Below are 25,707 nucleotides of genomic sequence, written 5' to 3' on the forward strand. Positions count from 1 at the left end.
GTTCTGTTTGTTTTGTTTTTAAAGACAGGGTCTCACTCTGTCACCCAGGCTGGGGTGCAGTAGCACAATCATAGCTCACTGCAGCCTCAATCTCCCAGGCTCAAGTGATGCTCCTGCCTCAGCCTCCCGAGTAGCTGCAACTACAGATATGTGCCACCACGCCCAGCTAATGTTTTTTTTCTTTTTTGTGAAGATAGGGTCTCACTATGTTGCCCAAGTCTCAAACTCCTGAGCTCAGTTGATCTGCCTACCTTGGTCTCCCAAAGTGCTGGGATTATGGGTGTGAGATACAGTGCCTAGCCAGGTGACAGGGTTTCAAGACCCTTCTTGAGCCCATCAAGTAGCTCATCTTGTCTGCTAGAATTTGTTATTATGCACCATTCAAAACTTCCTTAAGCTCTTTTGTTCATGCACCCTGTTTTTCTAACCAAAAAGGAAAACTAGTTCAACACTCTTCCATTTCTGCCCTTCCCAGAAGCTGACCAAAGGCTAAATTCTTGAGAGCATTTTAAATTGTCGTTACCTGTAAGCTGCCCTCAGAAACTGCCACTGTATGCTGAAGCAGTGGATGAGGAAAAGATTGGAACTTGTGAACTAAAGCCCCCAATTTTTAAATCCCATCCTCCTGGTCTAGAAGAGGCATGTCCAGGTCACAAGACCAGAGCAGGACGGCACTGGGACATGGAGTCTTTACAGGATGCACTTAAATTATAGGTGAGAAGATATTACAGGGAATGTTTTTCTTATACAGAATGTAAACTTGTTACTATTTTATCTAATCTACCACTACATTTATTAAACTTTGTTACTTCCTGCCTTCTTGTTGTTTCTGATCTTTCTTCAGTAGGGTATTGGTTCAGTAGTTAGCTGGACTCAAAAGTAATGTAACAGCCTCAATGTATTGTTGGAAGAGTAATAAAACGCTATTACTAATAATGAAAAGGCCATTCCCATTATAACTCAAGTGTGCCTTTCATCAAGTGAATTAGAAACAATGTGTATTCATTTCTTTTGTTTGTTCCCAGTGAACTGAAGGATTGCACAAGCACGATTTTTCCCTTGCTCCCTTCCCTGATTTAATTCACTTATGCAGGGTAGGCAAGGAATGAAAACTAACCCACGGATGGAGTAGCAAAAAAAATTTGTGCTTCAATGAAGAAATGTTGCATTGTCTATACCACACTCTTCCAGATGGTCTGATTTTTACCTTGTTCATTGTCACCGAGCTATTTTGCACCTCTTAGTAAACAGCAGGCAAGGGATGAATGTGCAAACTTGTAGTGTTCTGTAGAATTTCAGCTGACTTCAGGGTCCCTGTGAAAAATCAGTTCTGCCTCCATTTGCAATTCAGTTCATTTACTCCATATAAATTTGTGCTTTCTTTACTTTCTTTGGACTGCTTTTAACATCTGGTTCCCTCACCGATTACAAGTAAAATAAAATCTTCATGTGTTTGTTTTTGTATGTATATGAGAATCACACTTTCACTTTCTGAAAATTATCTTTTAACAGAGATGCACCCAGAAAGTGGCCTACTTGATAATCCTCACCCTTGACCAGCACCCTCAGTGCAGAGCTGATGTGATGTTAATTCTCTTATGTAGGCTTTCCAAATTCTTCTGAGTGCCCCTTGGTCGGACCTGAGCTGCTCATAACACTTCACTTTCACATCATGTTTTTTAAATTTTACTTTAAGTTCTGGGGTACATGTGCAGAATGTGCAGGTTTGTTGTGTAGGTATACATGTGCCATGGTGGTTTGCTGCACCTATCAACCCATCATCTAGGTTTTAAGTCCTGCATGCATTAAGTATTTGTCCTAACGTTCTCCCTCCCCTTAACCCTATCTCCTGACAGGCTCCGGTATGATGTTCCACTTCCTGTGTCCATGTGTTCTTATTGTTCAACTCCCACTTATGAGTGAGGAACACACAGTGTTTGGTTTTCTGTCCTTGTGATAGTGTGCTTAGAAAGATGGTTTCCAGCTTCATCCATGTCCCTGCAAAGACATGAACTCATCCTTTTTTTTATGGCTGCAAAGTATTCCATGGTGTATATGTGCCACATTTTCTTTATCCAGTCTATCACTGATGGACATTTGGATTGGCTCCAAGTCATTGCTATTGTGAATAGTGCCGCAATAAACATACACGTGCATGTGTCTTTATAGTAGCATGATTTGTGATCCTTTGGGTATATATCCAGTAATGGGATTGCTGGGTCAAATGGTATTTCTAGTTCTAGATCCTTGAGAAATCGCCACACTATCTTCCACAATAGTTGAAGTAATTTATACTCCCACCAACAGCGTAAAAGCATTCCTAATTCTCCACGTCCTTGTCAGCATCTGTTGTTTCCTGACTTTTTAATGATCTCCATTCTAACTGGTGTGAGATGTTATCTCATTGTGGTTTTGACTTGCATTTCTCTGATGACCAGTGATGATGAGCTTTTCTTCATACATTTGTTGGCCTCATAAATGTCTTCTTTTGAGAATTGTCTGTTCATATCCTTTGCCCACTTTTTGATGGGGTTGTTTGTTTCTTTTCTTGTAAATTTGTCTAAGTTCCTTGCAGATTCTGGATATTAGACCTTTGTCAGATGGGTAGATAGCAAAGTTTTTCTCCCATTCTATATGTTGCCCATTCACTCTGATGATAGTTTGTTTTGCTGTGCAGAAGCTCTTTAGTTTAATTAGATCCCATTTGTCTATTTTGGCTTTTGTTGCAATTGCTTTTAGTGTTTTAGTCGTGAAGTCTTTGCCCATACCTATGTCCTGAATGGTATTGCCTAGATTTTCTTCTAGGGTTTTATGGTTTTAGGTTTTACATTTAAGCCTTTAATCAATCTTGAGTTAAGGAAGTGGTCCAGTTTCTGTTTTTTGCATATGGCTAGCCAGTTTTCCCAGCACCATTTTATTAAAAAGGAAATCCTTTCCTCATTGCTTATTTTTGTCAGATTTGTCAAAGATCAGATGGTTGTAGATGTGTGGTGTTATTTCTGAGACCTCTGTTCTGTTCCATTGGTCTGTAAATCTGTTTTGGTACCAGTACCATGCTGATTTGGTTACTGTAGCCTTGTAGTATAGTTTGAAGTCAGGTAGCGTGACACCTCCAGCTTTGTTCTTTTTGCTTAGGATTGTCTTGGCTATAGAGGCTCTTTTTTGGTTCCGTATGAAATTTCAAGTAGTTTTTTCTAATTCTGTGAAGAAACTCATTGGTAGCTTGATGGGGATAGCATTGAATCTATAAACTACTTTGGGCAGTATGATCATTTTCACGATATTGATTCTTCCTACCCATGAGCATGGATTTTTTTTTCCATTTTTTTCACTTTTACATCATATGATACCTATTTGTGAATGACTTTTTCTTGAATATCTGTGTACTTCATAAATTAATTGCCATGTGTAAGCACTTGCAGGATGGAATGTGCATGAGTACACTGGCCTGTAGAGTATACCATCAGAATGACAAAACTATAGAATCAACGGTCTTGGTTTTTCCAGTGGGGGAACAAAAGGCAGGTAAGAAAACATTATAAAATATTTTCAAAGGTGTTTGGAAAGTTGTGCAAACAAAATATAATTCTAGTATTAGGTTTTTGAGAAATGTCTTATTCTGAATGCTATTTTAATAATAACATGGAAATAACTCCATAGGTGAAAAGATCTCCAGTGCTTTTTAAAAGAAAACATAGCTATAGAGATAAAGCTGAAAGCCCTTAATAAATACATTTAGGGCATCATATTATTGAAGGATTTTTAGGTAGATTCAAAATATCTCACTGGGGTACAAAGAACATTAATTTTAAGCAATTTTAAGTCTGATAGTTCAGAGGAGAACTAATTGGTTTAAATGGTTTTTTTATAGAGTAGATGAAAAATGCTATTGAAGATTAAGAAAGAAATTAGTTGATGGGTCATTGACTCCCAATTGTATAACCATGAATCTCATTTACTCCCTTTAAGACATCTGTATAACTAAAATCAATTATAAAAATAAAAACTGGGGGAGAAGAGATTAATTATCTCTTAAAAACTTTATAGCAGATAGCAGTAGGGATAATTCCTAACATAAACGAATAATATTTCTTCAGTTCTTTCCCTGAATGGCAAAAAGAACTTTTATTTGCAACTTTTAAAAAGTAGTTTTCTGTAAATATGAATATTTTTTGAAAAACAGACTGGTAAGTCTTCTCCAAACATCCATAGTGTCAGAAAATCCTTTGGCAAGAAAATACAGGTAAAACCAATACCTTTGCAGAGCTGGCCCCATGCCCAGTGTCCTACATGTCATTAAACTGACACAAAAATGTAATCAACAAGCAAAGTAAACCATTAAGAAAGTTGTTTCTGTCACTATTAAAAATGCCTGGGTGCTAAATAAGCCAGCAAGGGAACAAAGTTCAAACAGACTCCGCCAAGAGGGGACAATCCACGAATCAATTAATTGTGTGAGTTGTTTTTTCACCAGATTGCTTACTCCCAAGGGCAGAGTAATCGCATGCTACCAAGTTGCATCATAAAATATGAAATAATCTTAATTAAAGAATATCACAAATTAAGCTGCATATTGCATCCTGTATTCTCCCTATGATATTTTATCCTCACTATGCAAATCCTTCCCTCTCTAAATTAACATGCCAAGCTTTTCCCAAATTTTCCAAACAGCCAAACACCTAAGCTAAGTCCCAGCCTGAGAGCAAAGAGAGCCACTGCTCTCTTCACATCCCAAGAGCCTCTGAGAGCAGGAATAACCCTGGGAACAGTGTATGTGATATGAAGCTAATGGAGAGGAGCCTCAACATCAGTGCCCTGCTAAATTACCATGTGGCATCATTCTTCACCAAGCAGTGATGCAGCCCTCCTGTGTCTGTGCAGCCACTCACTGCCCTGCTGCTCTCACCTATGAGCATCAGACTCCAGACATTCACTTCTGTGGCTGGCAGACACAGGGCACCCAGGGGCACACTGGACAACTCACTAGGGTGTAGGAGGAGAGATTAGAACTTGTATTTATATTCATGTTTACTAAAATTAAAAAGTAGAGCTTTATTAATACTTAATAAATGACTGAGGTGGGACATGTATATGTATTATATACATATAACACTTTTGATACAAATTCTTATAATAATAACAATAGATAACAGTTATTGAGCACATTTATTACAAGTACCTCACCTGGGTCACCTGGGTTAACTCACTGAATTCTCACAGCAGCCATGTGGATAAGATGTCCACATAACTTACTCTCCAACCCAAAGTCCCAAGGGAGTGAGAGAGGCTCACTGTTAATTACTGCACCATGGCAGCAGGAATAAATCTGGACCAGCTCAGGACACTGTCATGAAAGTCACCCTGGCCCTGAACAGAGAATGCACTGGCCAAGGTCACAGTACAAGGCCATGGTACAGACTGAATGGAGCCCAGGAGGTCAGAATTCAGGGCTGGGCTTATAGCATACTGCTTCACTGCATGATGGAAAACCCAATAAATCACTGGATGACTTTACCGATAAGGGGCTGAGATAGAAGCCATATGGAGGAACAAGACGGGTAGCCTCCTTTCCCCTGCTCCTGCTCCCCCAATTAAGCACAACTGCAAACCCATGGGTGGCACATGAAGCGACTCCAGGAGGACTCTGGGAGGAGAGGAAGGCAGGTGTGTCCAAGACCCAAGAGGAGCAGCACAGTGCCAGGTCTCAGTCTCCACCCAGCAAGGACGGCCATTAGTCATGGTCTCCACACCCGACCCAGCACCAGCAGGTCCTCAGATGGCTCATCCTCCACATGGAGCAGAGCTGCTCCAGCAGCACTAGAGGAATCACTGGCAGGGGCCCATCACAGCCCCACCAGAAATCAGTGGCTGGAGGGGAGGTCTCCTTACCATTGGGACTGAGATGCCCTTTCCCTGCTGAGACACACAGGAGTGAGAGGCGGAACCAGCAAAGGGGTCTGCCACAGCAAGCAGCTGCTCAGAGAGACTCTTGTCCAAGGCCTGTGGCTCTCCTTCCCTGACCAGAGGCGCCTGGGCAGCCCAGGACACAGGCACATGGGTCCCACCACATCCTTCTCCCACCCAAGAGCCTCCTGGCAGCTGGCCCAGGGAAGCCTTTCTCAATCCACAGGCCACACCAGCAAGGACCAGTGGGAGCCCCCAGGGAACCAGAAAAACCAAGCAGACCAAACAACACAGCAAAGACTCTGACAATTAAGCTGCCATTGGAACTACAGTCCACAAAAACAGTCCAAAACTTGTGTGCTGAGCCTAAACTGGGTGACTTACTGCTAAAATATAAGATTTGGGCCGGGCATGGTGGCTCACACTTGTAATCCCAGCACTTTGGGAGGCCAAGGCAGGTGGATCACCTGAGGTCAGGAGTTCGAGACCAGCCTGGTCAACATAGTGAAACCCCATCTCTAGTAAAAATACAAAAATTAGCCAGGCATGGTGGTGCACGCCTGTAATCCCAGCTACTCAGGAGGCTGAGGCATGTGAATTGCTTGAACCTGGGAGGCAGAGGTTGCAGTGAGCTGAGATTGTGCCACTGCACTCCAGCCTGGGTGACAGAGTGAGACTCTGTCTTTAAAACAAAAATGATAATAATAAAATAAAAAATTAAAATAAAATATGATTTAAATAGGGCTCAGAGACTTCTAACTTAATAGACAAAATGTTCGGCATACAACTGAAAATCTCCTGTGATATCAAGAACTAGGAGATTCACAACTTGAATTTAAAAAGCCAATAAACTGGTGTCAACAGTGATATTAATCCAAATTTGGAATTATCTGACAAGAATGTAAAAGCAATAGCCATGGAAATGCTTCAACAACCAATTTAAAATGTTATTGAAACAAATGAAAAAGTAAATCTCAGGAAAGTTATAAAAAGGAATCAAATGGAGTCCCAGTGCAGTGGCTCACACCTGTAATCCCAGCACTTTGGAAGGCTGAGGTGGGCAGATCACAAGGTCAGGAATGTGAAACTAGCCTGACCAATATGGTGAAACCCCATCTCTACTAAAAATACAAAAATTGGCCAGGCGTGGTGGTGGGTGCCTATAATCCCAGCTACTGGGGGAGGCTGAGGCAGAAGAATTGCTTGAACTCGGGAGGTGGAAGTTTCAGTGAGCCAAGATCGCTCCACTGCACTCCAGCCTGGGCAACAAGAGAGAGACTCCATCTCAAAAAAAAAAAAAAAAAAAAAAAAAATGCCCAATGGCTCAACAGTAGAGCAGAAATGAAGAGCATTCCTTCCGTGAACATTAAGGCAGAACAATAGAATTCACTCCACATGAACAGCAGAGAGAAAATAGATATTTTTAAAAATGAAAACAGCCTCCCTCACTGACCTCTGAGACAGAAGACATTCAAATCACTGGGGTCTCAAAATGAAAAGGAAGGGGGTGGGAAATTAAAGAGTGTTTAAAAAAATAATAACTAAAAACCACAAATCTGTGAAGAACACATCAACCTATAGATCCTAAAAGCTGAACAAACCCTAAAAAATATTTTTTCAGTGCTGAGAGAAAAGAAAGGTCAGCCATGGATTCTATATCCAGCTAAGCTATCCTTCAGGAGGGAAGGGGAAATGAAAACATTCTCAGATGCAGAAAACTAAATAATTTGTCATGAGCAAGTCAATCCTTAAATATTATATAAAGGAAGTACTTCAAACAGAAGGAAAATGATAAAATAAAAAGTTTTTGAGAATCGGGAAGATAAAAGAAACAAGAGAAAGAGAACACACGGGTGCACACACTAGACTATCCTTTTCCTGGTGAGTTTTATAAGTTACATTTTATAATTGAATCAAAAATAATAATATCTTCTGATTCATAACAAAATGATGTTTAAAGGGGAAAGATAAAAAGACCTAAAGAGAAGTGAAGTTTCCACACACAGCTGAAAATGGTAAAATATTGATACCAATCAACTTTTGTAAGTCATACATGTATATTGTAAAACCCAGATCAAACATGACAAAAACTATACAAAGGGACACGTTAAAACACTAAAAAGAAATCAGGTTGGAATTTTAAAACAACACTCAAGTAATCTTGAGAAAAGGAAAAAGCACAGAAGATCAAGCACCTAAGAAAACAAATAATAAAATACTACTTTTAGGTACTAACATACCAATAATCACCTTAAATGTACATTGTCTAAATCAAAAGGTAGACATTAGCAGAATGCATAAACATGATCCGATTATGTGCTGCTTACCAAAAACTCTCTTACACAAGGCAGGTTGAAAGAAAAAGGATGAAAATAGACAAGCTGTATAAACATAAAAATTTTTGAAGACCAGTAGTAGTTTTATTAATATCTCATAAAGTAGACTTCAGAGCAAAGAAAATTCCTAGAGACAAGGAAAGATAGTCTATATGGATATAAAGATAATTCACCAGAAAGAAATATTTATCTTAATTGTGTTTGCAACAAACAACAGAACCTCAAAATACATGAAGTACCAACAGATGAAACTGAAAGACGAAATATACAAATAGAAAATTACAGTTGATTGTTTTAACAGCCCTTCTTCAACAATGGATAGTGCTACGAGACAGAAATTCATCAAAGATATATAGGACTAAACAATGAAGTCAACTAACAGGATTTAACTGACATACATAGAACAAGCTACATAATGACAACACAATACAAATGTTTCTCAAGTGTACATGGTACATTTACCAAGACAGTCCTATGTTTGGGCAATAAAACAAACATCAGCAAATATAAAAGAATTAAAATCATACGGAATATATTTTCTGACCACAATGGAATCAAACTAGAAACCAGTAATAAAGAGACAACAGAAAAACCTCCAAACAAATTTCTAAATAATGTATGGGCTATAAAGGAAGCCTTAAAGGGATATTTTTTAAAAAGCATAGAACAGAATGAAAACAAAAAACTAAATATATCAAAAGATGTGGGATGTATTTAAAGCAGCAATAAAAAGGAAATTTATAACACTAAATGTTTACATTAGAAATTAGAAAAGGTTTCTATCCTTTCCTCGAGAAACCAGAGAAAAAAGAGTGAAAAACAATCTAGAGGAGCCAGAAAGAAGAAAATAACATAAAGTAGAAATCAATGAAATTGAAAATAGGAAAACAATGGGTAAAATCAATGCAACAAAAAGCTAGTTATATGAAAAATGTTAATAAAATTGATAAGCCCATAGTAAGACTGACAAAAATAAAGAGTGAAAACACAGATCACAACTATTAAGAATGAAATAAAAGTTTGGGCATGGTGGCTTACACCTTTAATCCTAGCACTTTGGGAGGCTGAGGCAGGCAGGTTGTTGAGCCTAGGATTTCAAGACCAGCCCGGGCAACATGGCAAATCCCTATCTCTAGATAAACTACAAAAAATAACCAGGCATGGTGGCTTGAGCCTGTAGTCTAAGCAGCTCAGGAGGCTGAGGAAGCAGGATTACTTGAGCCTAGGAGGTCGAGGCTGCAGTGAGCTGAGATGGCACCACTGCACTCCAGCCTGGGTGACAGAGTAAGACCCTGTCCCCTCTCCCTCCAAAAGTAATAATAATAATAATAACATTGAGATAAAAGACACCACTTTGGAACTTCAGATCCTGCAGTCATTGAAAAGATAACAAAGGAATACTGTGAACAAATTCACACTTATAAATTCCCCAACTTAAAAGAAATGAACCAATTCCTTGAAAGCCACAAAGTACCAAAACTCAACCAGGACAAAATAGACAATTGAGTAGTCCTATAACCAATAAAGACATTGGTCAAATTTTAGTTTATAATTAAAAAGCTGCCCAAAACAGCAATCTCCAGGACAGATGGTTTTACTAGATAAAAGAATTCTACCAGACATTTAAAGAAAAATTGAAATGAATCTTACACAATTTCTTCCAGAAAATGAAAGAGGAGGAAACACTGCCATTTTATTTATTAATGTTAATATTATTCTGCAAGCAAAACCACACAAAGATAATGAAAATAAAACAAAAACTATGGATCAATATATGTAATAAACTTCAATGCAAAAATCCTTAATAAAATATCAGCAAATCAAATTCAAACAACATATCCAAAGAATTATATACCATGATCAAGTGTAATTATTCCAGGTATGAAAGCTTGTTAAGCATTTGGAAATTGGTCAATATATTCCAACATAACAACAAGCAAATAAGAAAAATCATATTAATTGATGTAAGAAAAGTATTTGACAAAATCCCACACTTGTGAATGATAAAAATAGATATTAGAAACAGAAGAAAATTATTCCAACTTGAAAAAAAAGTGTCTAGCATCTACAAACACACACACACACACACAGAGCTAACATTATACTTACTGATAAAAGAACGAATGCTTTCCCCCTAAGATCAGGAATAAAGCAAGGCTCTACCACTGTTATTTAACATAGTACTAGAAGTTCTAGTCACTGAAAAAGCAAACAAAAGAAATAAAAGGCAGGCATACTGGAAAGGAAGAAATAAAAACTGTCTGCATTTGCAGACATTATGATTGCCTGAGGGTAATATCCCCAAAAAATTTACAAAGAAAAGGCCAGGCACGGTGGCTCACACCTGTAATCCCAGCACTTGGGGAGGCCGAGGCGGGCAGATAATGAGGTCAGGAGATTGAGACCATCCTGGCTAACATGGTGAAACTCATCTCTACTAACAATACAAAAACTTAGCTGGGCATGGTGGCGGGCCCCTGTAGTACCAGTTACTCAGGAGGGTGATGCAGGAGAATGATGTGAACCCAGGAGGTGGAGCTTGCGGTGAGCAGAGATCGTGCCACCGCACTCCAGCTTGGGCAACAGAGAAGACTTTGTCTCAAACAAACCAAAACAAAACAAAACAATTAAAAAGAAAATATCTAGAGTAAGAAGTAAGTTCAGCAAGGTCACAGGATACAAGATCAGCCCTGAAAAATCAATTGCATTTCTATGTACTAACAAAGAACATGTGGTGACTGGAATTAAAAACATTTTACCACTTATAAGCACACCAAAGAAAATGAAATACTTAGATATACACTTAGCGAAGCTTGAACAGAAACTCTGTACTATATACTACACAGGCTGATAAAAGAAATAAAAGAAGACATAAATAAATGCTGAGACATACCATGTTCATGGATTGGAAAAAAGTCAACATTAGTAATGATGTCGAGTCTCCCCAAATGGGTCTATAGGTTAAATACAATTTCTATCAAAACACAGCAAAGATTTTTTTGTAGATACAGACAAGCTTATTCTAAAATTTGTGTAGAAAGACAAAGGTAAAATAATCTTGGAAAAGAATAAAGAGGAAGCAGTCTACCTAATATCAAGTCTTATAGCTACAATAATCAAGACAGTATGGTACTGCTGAAAGGACAGACACATAGACTAATGGAACATAATAGAGAACCCAGAAATAAAACCAGGCAAATGCTCTCTACTGATTTTTTTACAAAGGTGTGAAAGCAATTCAATGAAGAAAGGCTAGCCTTTTCACAAAATGGTACTGATACAACTGGACATGTAGAGACAAAGAAAGAAAGAAAAAGAACCTAAACCTAAGCCTCTTATACAAAAATTAATTCAAACTAAATCATAGGCACACACATAAAATGTACAACTATGAACTTTTAGAATAAGAATTAGGAGAAAATCTTTAGAATCTCAAGTTGGGCGAAGAGTTCTTAGACTTGGAATCAAAAGCACATCCATAAAAGGAATATTGATAACTTTGATCTCATTAAAATTAAAAAGCATTTTTGCTCATAAGAGCCCACATGTAGAGTATAAAAAGACAAGCTATAGACTGGGAGAAAATATTGGCAAACCAATCTGACAAAGGACTAGTACCTAGAGCATATAAAGAACTTTCAAAACTCAACATTTAAAACATTCAATTAGAAAATAAGTAAAAGACATGAAGAGGTATTTTACTGAAAAGGATATACACATGGCAAATAAGCATCTGAGAAAATGTTCACCATCATTAATCATTAGGGAAATAAAAAATTAAAACCACAATGATATTGCTATACACTTACCAGAATGGCTAAAATGATAAAAAGAGACAACACCAATGCTGGCAAGGATACAGAGAAACTGGGTCACTTATACCTTGCTGGTGAGAATATAAAGTAGAACAGCCACTCTGGAAAACAGTTTGGTAGTTTCTAATAAAGTTAAATATTAATCTACCATATAACCCACCAATAGTACTTTTAGGCATTTATCTCAGAGAAATGAAAATGATATTCACACAACAATCTACACACAAAATTTGCAGCAGCTTCATTTGCAATAGCAACAAGTGAGGATCCGCCTATATGCCCTTCCACTGGTGAGCGGCTAAACAAACTGTGATCCAGACAAACACTGAGTAGTGCTGGGACACTACTCAGCAACGGAAAGAAGAAACCATTGTTGCATGCAACAACTTGGATGGATCTCCAGGAAATCATACTGAGCCAAAAAAAAGACAATCCCAAAAGGTTACACTGGGTTACACTGTGGGATTCTCTCCACATAGCATTTTTGGTATGGCTAAATTTTAGAAATAGAGAACAAATTCATGGTGGCAAGGATTAGAAAAGGAGGGGTAGGGAAGGCTCAGGTGGGGTGGAAGTGGGTGTGGCCTTTTATAAAATGGTTACAGGGGAGATACCTATGGAGATGGAACTATTTTCCTGACTGCGGTGGTGTGTGTAGGAAGTTACACTGTGATAAAATTATACAGAACAAACAATCACATACATAAATGAGTGCAACTAAAACTGAATAAGGTAAGTGGATTGTATCAATATCAATATCCTAGTTGTGACATTGTGCTATAATTTTGCAAAGTGCTATCACTGGGAGAAACTGGGTAAAGAATGCATGGGCTCTCTCTAGATTATTTCTCACAACTACATGTGGATCTACAAGTATCTCAATAAAAACTTCAAGTAGAGAAAAAAAATTGTGGATATAACTAGGTCAGTGCTCTGAGCTGGGTTCATGTTTGGCCCAGAGACACACACACATCCCCCCCATCCCCATGGCACCAACAGGTTCTTACTGGCCCGGGTGCAAAACATGATGATGTGATTAGGAGAACAGCACCATGCACACTGCTCCTGTTGATCCAAATAGAGAAGGTGATGCTCAGAGTGAACTTACTATCCAGACTCAAAAGCAGGGACCCATGGTCTCACACAAGGTTTGGCGATGGAACAAAGTGCTTGAAATCATGAAGCGCCCAGCAAATGCAAAGGTATGTTCGGAATAGATTTTGAAGAGATCTCTTTAAGGACAAGAGATCAAATGTCTTCATATTCCTTGTGTCTATATTACATGGGAAGAAAGGGGACAAAAAACACAATCAAACTGTATAGTAGAAAGCCTCTTTTACAAACATTTACCAAGCAACTTATGGCACAGGCACTGGTTTGGGCTCTCATATGCATTCTCTCACTTAACCTCAAGTAACCTGAAGAAATAGATACTGTTCTACCCATCTTAGAGATGAGGAAACTGGGGTTCAGAGTGGCTCAGCAACAGAGTAGTCAAGCTTGTCTCCCATGTAGCAAATTAAGAATTCGCAGTTCAGAACCTGCTGCCTGTTTACATGGTATCTATTTGAAAATCCAATGGGCAAAGGTAGGGATAATTGTTTCAAACTGAAGAATCCTGCATTCCTGACCAGTTCTCTGGGACCTAGAACACTACAGTGATCCTAGGTCACCGAAGAGTCCTACATCTTAGTATCTGGGCAAGTGAAGGGAGCTCAGAGCCGATCCTATATTTGCCTTTGCAGGCACAGGGGGAACTGCTCTAAACAAACCTCATCTTAACTGGTTTTGGCCCCATTTCCTTATCAAACCACCAGGCAGATCTGCTAACAGCCCATTTGCCAAGTCAGACCCTGGTTCTCTCCATCAGTCCTGGCCCACCTTCTGGCAAATTCATCAAAATACAGTGTGTGGGATGAAAAAGTATTCCCTATCAACCAATTCATTGGCGATTAATCCCCCAACACAAATAAGAGTTGGCTTTGACTGACCCCTTCCTTAACACAGAAGTGACTGTGGAGTTCAGTGATGTATCCCAATTTTTCTAACAGAAAAATGCTCCTGAAGTCCAGCCATTGTCTGTGGCAGAAGACTGAAAACATTGTGACAAATTTCTCCATGAAGCTGCACTACTGAAATCTTATACCAGCAGCCCAGAGCTTCTCCCAAGCCTGTTCATATCCTGCATATTGGCCAAATTCTACCCTCAGATATGCACACATGGCCTCCTGATTTCCATTTAAAGACTTTTGCAAACCTCGTCCCTACTTGAGGGTTAGGGAAGCTCTGCCAGTATCTGAGGATGACGCCGCCAGTTGAAATTTTCTAGACGCGACGGTTTAAATGGTTTGTGACTGAACTGGAAACACATCTACATTTCATTTTAATTATTGGTGATGACAACACAAACTCTGCCATCATTTTGTATTTTCCCTCTCTACCATCTATTTCAAAATGACTTTATCATGCTTTATCATTGGCTGACTTCTACTTTAATGAACCTTCAGAACCACAAATCCTTAAGATCCCATTCCCTGTCATAGAAAGAGGAAAGCCCACCCGCACAGCTAAATGGAGAAAGGGACCAGCCTGCCGCCAGACACAGCGGAGGAGCTGTTCCCATTCCTTTAAAAATAGGAGAGGAAACACATCCCACCGTCTGGGGTAGGAAACCTGTCCCTTCAGCCCCCAAGAGCAGAACCTTTCTGGGTACCTAGGAAGGAAGCACGTTCCTGGCTGGTACTCAGTGACAGAAAGCGATGCTCTTTCTGCCACCAGCGGGGCAGTCGCTTCCCCCTGGGAAAGTCACTGTCTGAGCTCTTTGCACCAGGGCGAGGGCCTGCCCGGCACTGGTGCAGCCGCTGGCACTTTCAACCTACTGCACAGAAACTCTCACATGCCTTTAGCACCATTCACATAAACAGCATCTTGTTTCCAATTTGGCTGTAGATAATGAAATTAGCCCCCAAATTACCATAAAGTGGAACAAATAAACAAGAAAGCAAGAGCTAGGTTTCCAGGCCTCTCCCTCCCCCCATAAGGAACAGGACCCTCTGGCTTTTTCGCTGTTTAAATTCAAAGCAAGACTGCTGTTTTTCTAAGTCGCTGTTCTGACCCCAAGCAGATAAAGAACACTAAATGACACATTCAGGAGAGCGGCTCTGTTCTCGCAGAGCCGCTGTGTTTACATCAGGAAATCCTGCCCGGGTGGGGACAGGGGGTCGGCCGCGGAGGCGGCCCGGGCGCCGGCCTCCCTAGCGCTCGCCGCCGCGCTCCGCTGGCTGGGCCGCGCTGGCCCCTGGCGCTCGGCAGCTGACTCCATCCAGATGTGCCGCGGCTCCAGAGTGGCTGCCGCGCGCAGTAAATGGGCATCGGAGGCTCGTCAATCCAGGCCAGAGCAATTGCGGTCTTGGGGCCGCCCCACTGGCACTCGGAAAGGTGCGCGCGGGAGGGGACCGCGGAGGCGCCGGGCGGGGGCACCCTGGGCGCGGGGAGGGCGCGCGCTAATGACCGACCCGGGAAATGTTCCTAATACATTTGTACATTTCCTTGTAAATGTTTTACACTTTGAAAGAAAGGGGAATGCTGTATATCATTTGGAAATGTTGGCTGTCTATAGGTCCCTGTGGGTATTACTGCGTTAGTACGACTTGTAACCAGAGCAAGAGAAACATAAAAAAGCTGGGAAACACTGCCAATTAGTCATTACAGGGGACTGTAAAAACAAAAGAAAGAGAAAAAAGGAGGGAGGAGAAGGAATCAAAGAAGAATAAAATAGCCCGGGAAAAAAAAAAAAAAAAAAAGCAAAAGAAACGAGATGCGTTTCTGTGGTGTTCCGGGAATAGCGCGGGAAGCAGGACAGCTGGCGGCCTTCTGATCAGCAGAGACCTGCAAAGCAGCAAGCTCCCAGGCGCAGCTCCGGAGCGGCCCTGTCAGTTCCCAAACGACACCTAGTTGCTGTCTCTGTAAAACCTCGAGCTGGGTCAGTGGGCAGGCAGTGTGCTTTGAAGCGAGACCCAACTGTGCAAAATCCAAGTCAGACATTTATTTCTGATCACCAGCCGCCTACACAGTCGTTGCTGGCTGAGTTGTAATAAAAGGGAGAAGACAGGAACTATTTTTTTTACAATCCCAAGTTCCTACCAGTCACGGGCTTCAAGCGGCCTGTGGCCATGGTTGCTGAAAACGGTTTTTAATTTTACAGTAATTCTGATGATCGAAATCTTTTTTTGTTTGTTTCTGCTTTTTGCCAGAGTCAAGAGTCCAAGAACTTGTAACATCACAATCTGAAATGGATCTGGCTGAGCCTCCCAGTCCTTCTTGAGTAACTTTATTGACCCCTTCCAGGACTTAAGTGAAGAGATAATGGTGTACGCAATGTGTTAGTTGCAGGCCAAAACCCGGGCTGGGCAAGGCTTCTCCCAGGGAAGGGCTGTGATAGCTCAGGGCCCCCAGGGAGTGGAGGAGTGGGGGAGTGGGGGAGTGGGAGGGTGGGGGGAAGCGGAGGGGGGGAGAGGAAGCTGGGGCCCACTCCCTGGGGACAGGGAGGCATATGTTGCTGGCTGGGAGAGAACTGCTTATCTCAGCAGCATGCAGGCCAGCTTCCAGCCAGGCCTCTTCAGCCCACAGTGATTTCAGTCCCCACCTCCTCTGAGTCATGAGGATGGCCACATGTGCCTCAGATCCAATTCCTGGCAATGGCACAACTTTGCTAATCAGCTGGGGTCCTTCTTAGTGTCTGCCCATAGCTCAGCAGATGCACAGCTCAGCTTCACCAGGACAAAATGTCTTGCATAAGATCTGTTTCAAAAACAATTATATGAGCAAATTATCCTGGCTTCTAACAACAGATTTTAAAAATCTAGTAGCAAGATCTCAAAAAATGATTAAACCACCAACACTACTTTAAAATAACATTAAATCAGACAAGAGATGAAGATTCTCACAGAACCAACAAGAGCACATTCTATTCCCCGAGCCCAACTCTTCAGGCCGGTGTCTGTATCTCCAAAGTCCAGAGAGGGACTTACTTAAATCTGGGCCTTTTTCTGAGATAGAAATGAGCACAGCAAGAATTCCTTATCTGCCAATGACTTTTACCTTCATAACATACAGCTTTTGAAGTCTGTTCATGGAAAAGTTATCATCAGAGACTAAATGGAAAATCTTCATGAACTGGGTCCCTGACCTACCGATTTGCATTGCCCACAGCCTGGGCACGTTTTACCAGTGGCAGGTCTACAGCAGATTAGTTGTGTCTCTTCAGAACTGGTCAAAAGTAGTGTTGTTCTTTTGCTGGCAAGCCTGTTCCTGCTCCTCTCAGTGATTGGTTGCTTCTCTGTGCGAGCGCACCATCTCGCCTCCCACCTGACTGTGGGCGAACCCTGCAGCTGAGACCTTGCCGTTTGCAGTTGTCTCTGCAGATTGTATTCTTCGGCAATGTCTCTACACTAATATGACTGACTTTGAAATTTGAAGCTATAGCCTTGACATTTTTCTCAAGTTTTTGGTGCGTTCTTCCAGCTGTAACTAGACATCTCCCCTTGAACTTCACATCATCATTTCAAATTTGGTACATTGACAAGGAAATGCATGATCTTCCTTCCTCATCCTAAGGGTCAGAGGGCCACACCTTCCCTTAACTCAGCCCCCTTGACTCTCCAATTTCTACCAAAGATAGCATCACTCTCTCATTACAGAGGCCCATAGGCTCATTCCTTAACTCATTCCTTTCTTGCACGGTTTGTATTCTATTTTCTGTAACAGAGCACTGGTGTTGTCACCCTGCTCTGCAGACAAACAGTGAACCAGACAGCCAGCAGCCCATCCCAGCCCACTCAGCAGACAATCACAGTGCCCATCAAACATCCTCACAGTATAGTGTAAGTTTTCTGTTCAAAACCTTGCTGTCCCTGTGGTCCCTCACTTTTGCCTTGTGTGAAAAAGTTCACATGCATTAACCTTGGAAACCTCCACAACTGGTGCTAACCTCCTCTTCTACCACGACCTCCATCCTCAGCCACCTTCACCCTCGGGAGCCTCCCTGGCCCCTGCCTGCTGTGGACTCTCCAAAACCCAGCCTGGGAAGCCAGTCCTAAAGATCTTGGCTTCTAAAGCAGGTTTAAACTCTGTCCTGCTCTCTACCAGAGTAAATTCTAACCAAACCTCAAACTCAAAATCAAATCTACAGTCCTCTGCAGAGGACAAGTTTCCACAGGGATGCCCCTTGTCCCCAGTGAGACCCCGTCCACCCCCAGTGAGGTCAATGACTGGCTGATCCCCAGCACTTGGTCCATTCCCCAGTTTTGGTGCCCATCAGATGTCCCACCACACTTCCAATTCAGAAGTGCTAAAACCAAACTCCCTGTCTTTCCCCTGGAACTCTCTTCATTCTTTCATATCCTCCATTTGTTAACTTTAGGGTAATGGTCTATTTATCGGGTCTTATTCAAATCAAAACTCAGGAACCCCTAGCTGCTTCTCCTTTCTGCACTCTGAAGTTCAAGCAGCAACTGAGACCTGGTGCTCTACTTTTTAGAGAGGACTCCACTTGCCACCTGCCATCTGCCACCTTCCTCCACCTTCCAGGGCTCCAGGGGCAGGACCGTCTTGGTAAGTGTGTGTTTTCAGGCCAGTCACCACTACCATCTTTACCAAAGGGCCCCTCATGTCCACCACTCAGCCTTGCCCACTCTGCCTGGTGCTCTGGGGCCACCCCCAACTCCCCTCGGCTGCCCCCTGTCCTCGGCTTTCCATGGGCAGTGCAGCTCCGGCAGGAACCTGCACCTCCCACCACGCACCCCAGGTCCTGCACTATTTCTTCTGCTCTTCCTAAGCCAGGTCACAGCTAGGTCACTATTCCCTTCATTATGCTCTCTTCACACCACCCCAGTTGAGAGTGTTTTCTGCCAAGAAAACTCATGTCCTGACTGATATGTAGGACCCTGAGTGAGCGAGTGAGTACTCATTTGATGTTTAAGTCATCGGTGTACCTTTTGTAAAAATTCATTTGTATAAGTTTTGGGGGTATGTGACCCACAGAGCATCTAATGGGGTGTCTTACACATGATTGGTGCCTAATAGCCCTTTTTTTTTTTTTTTTTTTTCTGAGGCAGGGTGTCGCTCTGTCACCCAGGCAAGAGAGCAGTGGTAAGATCTTGGCTCACTACAGCCTTGACCTCCTGGGCTCAAATGATCCTCCCACCTCAGCCTCTGGAGTAGCTGGGACCACAGGAATGCACCACCACGTCTGGCTAATTTTTGTACTTTTGGTATAGGTAGGATCTTGCTACCTTGCCAGGGCTGGTCTCAAACTCCTGGGCTCAAGCGATCCTCCTTGCCTTGGCCTCCCAAAGTTCTGAGATTACAGGCATGAGTCGCTGCACAGAGCCCCTATAACTATTTATTGAATAAATCTGAGTTCCTGAAAGATTGAATACAGTCTGTTTAGAGGAAGAAGCTGTAAAACAGTAATAAGATGAAAGAAGAAGAAAGGAAGAAAAGGAGGAGAGAAAGGAGGAGGGGAAGAAACTTATTAGTGCAGGTTAAACAATATCATAATTATTCCACTGTAATTTTTTTGAACCTTAAAGTACTCACCTGTCTATTTTGTGCTGGAGTTCTGACCTTGTTTCTAGTCTGCCACACCACTACATTTTCTTTTTTTTTTTTTTTTTTTTTTTTTTGAGACAGAGTCTCACTCTGTCACCCAGGCTGCAGTGCAGTGGCACGATCTCGGCTCACTGCAAGCTCTGCCTCCCAGGTTCACGCCATTCTCCTGCCTCAGCCTCCCACGTAGCTGGGACTACAGGCGCCGGCCTCCAAGCTCGGCTAATTTTTTGTATTTTTAGTAGAGACGGGGTTTCACCGTGTTAGCCAGGATGGTCTCAATCTCCTGACCTCATGATCCACCCCCCCTAGAGCTCCCAAAGTGCTGGGATTACAGGAGTGAGCCACCACGCCTGGCCCACACCACTGTATTTTCAAACCAAAAATTCACTGAGAGTGAATAGGAAGGCTTGTGCACCAGAGAGACTTATTCTCACTTATTTGTTAATTATTTATCAACAAAACTTCAGTGGCACACTTACTGAGAGAGCTTCAAATCGGTGTGCTGGGTGCAGATGTGAGACGTGGGAGGTCATAGCTTCTCTAGAGAAGCTCGCGTTCTGAAAGGAAGCGTTGGGAGAAGACATGGATGAAAACATACAAAACAGTGAGCTTTGTGATAAGAGATAACACACTGCCACAGCAGCAAGAAGAAGGAATTCACGACTCTCGAGAGGTCAAGATCCTCCTAGAACCACCACTGACCTCGAGGCAAGGCACAAGGCGAGGAGCCCCTGAGTGGCATGGGGAGATTGAGGGTCTTGTCCTCACTCATAGGAATTCAGCCCATCAGTGTTCTAGACTGAGACAAGAAATTAAGTAAATTTGACTCCTATGTCACTTCTATATTTATTCATTCATTCATTCATGGGAACACTGAGATTCTACTCCCTATGCCTGACAGTTTGAACTAACACTCCTACACGTTGGTATCATTCAAGAATCACACTGGGAGAAAGTGGGTTTAGGCTTCTCTAGCTAGAAACAGACTCACCACAGGGAATCGAACATAATCCTAGTTCTAATCCAATCCAGACCAAAAGGGTCCAGTTACTGTCCACAGAGGGCTGCGTCCAGGGAGGCCATACTGGTGTGCTCCCAGCCACAGCCCCAGCACGCCCGACACACAGGAATGAAAGGTCATGCCAGCTCCCGCTCCTTCCTTATCCTAAGAGCCAGAGGCCCACACCTTCCCTTAAACAGACCCAGGGCATAACCTTTCCGTAAGTCATCCCGTAACAGTGTTGGACTACCAGAGTCCAAGCCACCACACAGGGATGACATGAGTGAAGTTTCCATCTGCAAAGAGGCCAGAGGAATGCGAGTGTCACATCATGGGGAGGGCCTAGTAGTAAGAGCCACCTCCGAGGGGACTTCCTCGTAGATTGAGGGTGTCTTCTCCATGCAGTTAGCTTAATAACAATAAACAGCTGGACTGGGTTCATAATTGATGAATTCCTTCTCTACCCAACGCCTTCCCCTGCCCTAGACAATGTTGGTGTCTTTACAATTAGAAGGATTTATTCTCTTTTTAATGTGGAAGCAAAGCAGAGTGATAGGAGCTTAGAGAAATCGCAGCACAGATGTCAGGCCATAGGCCCAAGGGCTGTTAAAAAAGAAAACTCTGTAAATGGAAGTGAGACTTAGTAAGGCACAACCCTAAAGTCTTGGCTCACAATGCAAAGGAAAAAAAGAAAAAAGACTGGTGGGTGGGGGAGTTTCCTGAAGCCATGAGTAAAATCTGGCAGAAAGCATTCTATACAGCCTTTTTTGGTTTCAATCCGCATGACATCACAATCTGTGAATTTTGCTGTGATTGAATTTGAATGAACTTGTAGATTCAAAACAAAACCCATTTGAAACAAGCTCCACAAAGCAACTCTATCTTCCCCACAGCAGTTAAGTGTTTCCTAACTGCCTTCTTTTCTGGATGGCAAGGCCTGCCTGGGACTAACATGCCAAGTCCAAACCACACAGACACATGCATGCACAAGCATGAGAATACATACAAGCACACACGGACATATGTGCACACACACATGCAGACAAACATGTGCACATTCACTCATTCACAGAAACATACACACACACACCCAGTGGGAGCAGCAGGGCCAGGAGAAGTGGCAGGAGTGCTGGACTGGACTGTCAATTCTGCCTGGGAGAACCTGCCCATCCTTTTGTTCTGCTTCCCCTTTTTATTCCTATTATCTTAGTTCTGCCCAGTAAAGGCAAGAAGGAAGACCTAGACCAGCCCTGCAAACACATTCTGAGCTTTAGAGAAACCAGGGCAGAAGAAAAGAAAACCCACACAACAGTCCTGGTGTGACGGTTAAAGTATTCAACTATTCCAGGCTTCTCCTCCTCTTTTGTTGAATTTATTTCTACAGAACTGGGGATGGTATGGGTAAGGATCAGACGTTTTTGCACGTAACAGGTTTTTGTAAACAGTGAGAAACATAGCCCAACATACCTCCAGGTGTTTAAGATCGTTCAAAAACCAAAACTGAATTAACCATTTTGTTTTTCTATAAGGACAGCTATGCCACAAATTGAAGAACTATGCTGCCAACATAGCCAACACAAGTAATCAGGATATGTTTTAATATGCAAATAACCCTATCAAGGAATGCCTCCCATCCTACTCCATGTCTACCTAGCCTGGGACCTTAAAATCCTCTATGTCTCTGATCACCCTGGAAAAGCCTAAAACTCCAGACTTTTAACACAGTGGTGATTAGTTGTGAGTGACTTCCCCCCCTCCCCAGGAGACATTTAGCAATGTCTGGAGACATTTTTGGTTGTCACAACTGTGGGGCGTGGGTGCTACTGGCATCCAGTGAGTAGAGGCCAGGGATACTACTCAACATCCTCTGGTGCACAGGTAACCCTTATCCCACAACTCAGAAGGATCTGGTCCCAAATGTCAGCAGCGCCAAGGTTGAGAACCCCTAATTTAACACATAAGCCCCCCACTTTCCCCTCCCAAAAGAGTGTGTCGATACAACAGTCACACAGTGTTCTCTGACTTCATAGCTACCAAGGCAGGAGCCAACATGAAGCTGCCACAACAGCTTGGCAGAAGAGCCTGCAATCGAGTCAGCTCACCAGAACTAGAAGTCAGCGTACACTGCGCAAAGCAAGAGTGATGGCCCAAACCCCCACAAATATCAGTTGAAATAAAAATCAATGTCACCCTCAGACCACGGTCACTTTCTGCCAAGTAGTTAGTGAGAATTACAGGCATATGATTTCAAGAAAAATATTTTATCTTGGTGACTTTTAGAAAGGAAAAAAGGAAAGCCTTTGCCCTGTTACGCAGTAGCACTATTCATTTGTGGTCTGTATCTGATTTCTTGAGTAAGATGCGAAAACTTCAGAATGGATGTCAAAATAAATGATAGCTCCTGCAAATGGCAGTCCTCGGGGTTTTGCTCATATGATCCCAGCATTTCACTGGCCTTCATCTTGGAGAACCCTAAAGGGGTAGTCCTACCTCAAAAGAGGACAAAACTCTTTGTTTTTCCTCTGCAGAGAACAGCAGGCTTTCTGAAGTTTCCTCCTGCGTTACAGTCTTGGTTGTGAGGTTTAAACCAGTATTGTGTTTAAGAGAGAAACCTGTAGACCAGCTGCATTAGGCTGAACCTTGAGCAAGTCATTTTACTTCCTGAGCCTCAGTTTCGTAACCCATAAGATGAGTTTTAATACTAACAGAACAACTAGCTGTGTTTTATTTGCTATATGTGCCAAGCATGGTCTGGGTGGCTTGCATATGCCATCCAACTTAAATCTCCCTAGAGCCCTATGAGTACAAATGAGGAAACTGAGTCACAGGCGGGTTATATAACTGCCCCAGAGTCACACAGATGGAGGAAGCTAAGGTTTCAGCACAGGCTGCCTGTTTCTCCACCATGATGCTCCACTCTTCACTGTGCCTCCTGGCTGGAGTAAATGAGCAATGCTCACATTGTCCTCCGGAGTAGTCATTAAGACAATGAGCCACCTTGGCTCTTGGCTGCTTCTGTTCTTCGAAGGAACGGTTATGGAGCTGCACTTTAATCTCAACCTATAGCCCCTGTTGTTTTGAGTAATAGAAGAAGGATTCAAACAGGAGCTGAGAGATGGCAGTTCCATATTCAGCTTCCCACTAAGTTGACCTTGGAAGTGAGTCCTCATTGGTGAAACACGGGCACCTCACTGGTTGTTGTGACCACTGAGTCAGAGAGAAGAGCGTGCTCTGAGAAAAAGTTCAAAGCTCCAAATATGAATAACCTCATACGGGCGGCACCCAGAGTTCCACAGTCCTTCTACCTGATGTCTCGTGTGACTGTAATACATGAGTCACAGGGTGCATCGCTTTTCCCAATTCACAGACGTGGAAACCAACCCTCCCAAAAAAATGAGCTAACTGCCCCAGGTGACACAATTAGAACCCAACCTCCATAAATGGAATCCTCTGTACTGAGTTGGTGTCATCATTCCAGTCCAAGAGGACACACAATTACCTCTGGCATCTCCAATATCACTTGTGGAGTTTTCAACTTTGCTCTAATTACCAATGCCTGTGGTACACATTTCTGAGGCTCTCAACACCTGCAGATGAATCTCATGAAATCTGCAGCCATAAATGCAGTAGAAGTGGATGTCCAAAACATCCTGCTCTTTACGTAATATTTCTCTTTGTATTCTCACACAAAAGCAGTTAAAAATAAGAGCAGCCATGCCTGTGCCAGGCACACAGAGTCTTGTTTACAGGACGGGAGTGTGTGGGTCTTTTTTGGTAAGACAGCGGTATTTGTAATGCCATTGTCTTTAGACAAGAAGTCATCTACAGGATCTATCTCCAGCGATTTCTTCAAACTATGTGTATTGCAAAAACTGTAACATAAAAAGAAAAATAGATTCATGTGGGACTTTGGAAGCAACATCATTTTTTTACTTTTCCTGACAAAATGAACACCCACTGAACAATGAAGAAACAGCTAAATGAGCACCGGATGAATGAAGCTTGCCCTTCCAAGTGCCTGCACCTGTCCCGGAACAGTTTGTTCTTCTGCAGGCCTTACCCATATGCACAGATGAGCTACCTGTGGCCCCTCCTTCAGCATGGCAGGGTTCCAAACCAATTCTGGCGGTCCCCATTGCAGCAGGAGCTCCAGCCTGGCATCTGTGTTCACAGAACCCTAGCTACTTCTGAGTTTTCTGAACCGCACTCTGTCAGAAAGCTGTTGCATCTGGATCTACCCTCAACACTATTCATGTTCACTCCTTCTCATGCAGTTTGGACTTGAAAACAAGGTAACCTGGTTTAAGACTTCTTTCATGTGTAAGGAGTTTTCTTCTTGAGACTTCCAACGTTGAAGACTTTTCCAGAAAATTCAAGTTGCCAAATTTCTGACTTCTAGAAAATGGGCATATTGCTGTATGTTATACTTATTTATTCAATGATCATCATAAACCACCCAACAAATTCAGGAAATAATCATTGAGTGCATACTTTGGACGAGGTACTGTTCTAAGCACTGGGGAAAAGCAACTAAAAAGATGGAAAATGTCTCTTACGCTACAGGGCACAGCTTGCATTCTAGTGGGAAAGGGGAGATAGTAAACAAGTGAACTCTCTCATGAGCAGATCATATGAGGTTAGGATGCATCCTGAGAAGGACATCAATAGAAAATTATGGTGGAGTCCTCTACATGGCAGAGGTGGGGTGTGTGCCCTTTGGGCTGAGACCTGAATAATGTGGAAGGGGCACAGGGCTGAGATGGAGTCTTGCAGCTCCATGGGGCACACTCCAGCCTTCAGTTCTGCTAATGGTTTGTAAACATCAACTGTGTACCAGGCCCTGTGCTGAATGCTAGGGCTGCAAAATTAAATACAGGTGTCAGTCTTTCCATCCAAGGTGGAATGGGATGGGGAGCAGCCAGCATCTGCTCTTCTTGTGGATGGGAGATTTTCATGCCAGTATCATGACGCCCTGGGAATGGGCCAGCAACCTGAGGAAGGAGGCTGCACCAGGGCAAACTCTGGTCCCTGCAGCTGAGAT

The 25,707-nt window shown here is 42.5% G+C and overlaps 1 long non-coding RNA gene across 2 annotated transcripts in view; it reads right to left on the bottom strand.

Annotated features, from left to right (window-relative positions):
* Window positions 1-25,707, bottom strand: part of LOC105495682 (uncharacterized) — a 58,377-nt gene that overhangs the window by 23,194 nt on the left and 9,476 nt on the right. The window contains exons 2-3 of one of the 2 annotated variants that reach the window (XR_011607049.1): window positions 20,146-20,223; window positions 13,164-13,328 (exon numbers count right to left, since the gene is read on the bottom strand). This is a non-coding gene — a long non-coding RNA (uncharacterized lncRNA). The remainder of the gene's footprint in view (window positions 1-13,163; window positions 13,329-20,145; window positions 20,224-25,707) is intronic. The other variant, XR_011607050.1, reaches the window with a different exon arrangement.

This window comes from Macaca nemestrina, chromosome 8, assembly GCF_043159975.1.
Source record: "Macaca nemestrina isolate mMacNem1 chromosome 8, mMacNem.hap1, whole genome shotgun sequence".
In the NCBI taxonomy this organism is placed as follows: domain Eukaryota; kingdom Metazoa; phylum Chordata; class Mammalia; order Primates; family Cercopithecidae; genus Macaca; species Macaca nemestrina.